Genomic DNA, 1,268 nt, shown 5'->3' with positions numbered 1-1,268 from the left:
AGTCTCGAAACTTGAACGCACTTGCGGCCAGGCTCTTGCTGGCTTCGTCTTCCGCCTCGAGTAGAATTGTTGCGGCTCCGGCGCCGAAAGCTGTCCCTGGCACTGGCCGAGTGGTTTTGGAGAGCCGCGCGAGTACGCGCGCCGGGCTCTTGTCCGTCGTCTCAAGTAGACTGTCGGATCAGCAGCGGGTGTGCTGCGGCAATCCGCCGATGCGAAAGCGTGTTTGTGTGTTAGGGACATTGTGGTCAATTTGAGTACCCTTCTGATGACTAAAAGCGAGACACGTCGATGGGGGCGAGACCCCACCCGTGGCCGTGTCGCCGTGAAAGACTCCACAGCTGCTCGTGCCCCCTCATGGCCTTGCGGCTTTTTTCCAATTTTCGTGGAGCAATGTGAACGTGCACACGTAGCACACGGGTCCGGTGGGTGGTTGGCAGGGAAAACCGGCTTCGAGTGCTCGCAAAAAAGAAAAAGACGTGGTAAGGGGAGCCACGCCCCCGCGGGTGTGTAGCCGTGAGCGGCTCCACTGCATCTTGGTCCTACATCTGATCCTGGTGCATACAGAGTGGAGGCTTACGTGCACACAAAGGCTCGCGGGGTTTAGCTGGAAACGCAACACGCAAGTAGCAGGGTGTGGTGCGCCTATATGCTACCAGCTGTCTGAGACGCGGCTGTCGAAAGAGCGCGCAGACTCGAGGAGCGCGCGCAGAAAGGTGCCCTTCGAAACCACACACAGGGAGACGCCACGTGCCTAAAACCCTGGTTGTACTGTACGGAATTGAACAAACTACTTTTCACGACTCTAAGCGGTGGATCACTCGGTTCTCGGGTCGATGAAGAACGCAGCCAGCTGCGAGACTTGGTGTGAATTGCAGGACACACTGAGCACTGATTCTTTGAACGCACATTGCGGCCTTGGGTCTTCCCTTGGCTTCGTCTGTCTGAGGGTCGGATCACATATCAAGAGAGCCTTCGGCGCACAAGGGAACGTGCGTCCGTCGACTCGTTTTGACCGCGTCGGCATCACGGACAGTACGTTGAGTGCTGAAGCCACGCGCCAGCGGCCTCACGTGAGGGAGACGGTGGCGAACTGAACTGTTGTGCCAAAACTTCGCAGAGACGGAAACGAGGCATTGTACTACTGCAGCGCGGCTAGTGCGCGCCTCCGAAGAGACCGCCGCAGGATGGAGTCGGACACCTGCAGGGAAAGTGCGGTCTGAATCGCGAGGCGCAAACGTCTGTTGCGACAGCAGTAGCGCGCACGTTTG

The 1,268-nt window shown here is 58.4% G+C and overlaps 1 non-coding gene across 1 annotated transcript; it reads left to right on the top strand.

The window, feature by feature from the left end:
• The first annotated feature begins 798 nt into the window (after nucleotides 1–798).
• LOC119434808 (5.8S ribosomal RNA) lies at nucleotides 799–951 on the top strand. The gene has a single exon (XR_005188662.1). It is a non-coding gene; the product is annotated as a 5.8S ribosomal RNA (ribosomal RNA).
• The last annotated feature ends 317 nt before the right edge of the window (nucleotides 952–1,268 follow it).

This window comes from Dermacentor silvarum, unplaced genomic scaffold, assembly GCF_013339745.2.
Source record: "Dermacentor silvarum isolate Dsil-2018 unplaced genomic scaffold, BIME_Dsil_1.4 Seq2506, whole genome shotgun sequence".
NCBI lineage: Eukaryota > Metazoa > Arthropoda > Arachnida > Ixodida > Ixodidae > Dermacentor > Dermacentor silvarum.
The sequence above is the reverse complement of the archived record's forward strand: the minus strand, read 5'-3'. Positions and strand labels throughout refer to the sequence as shown.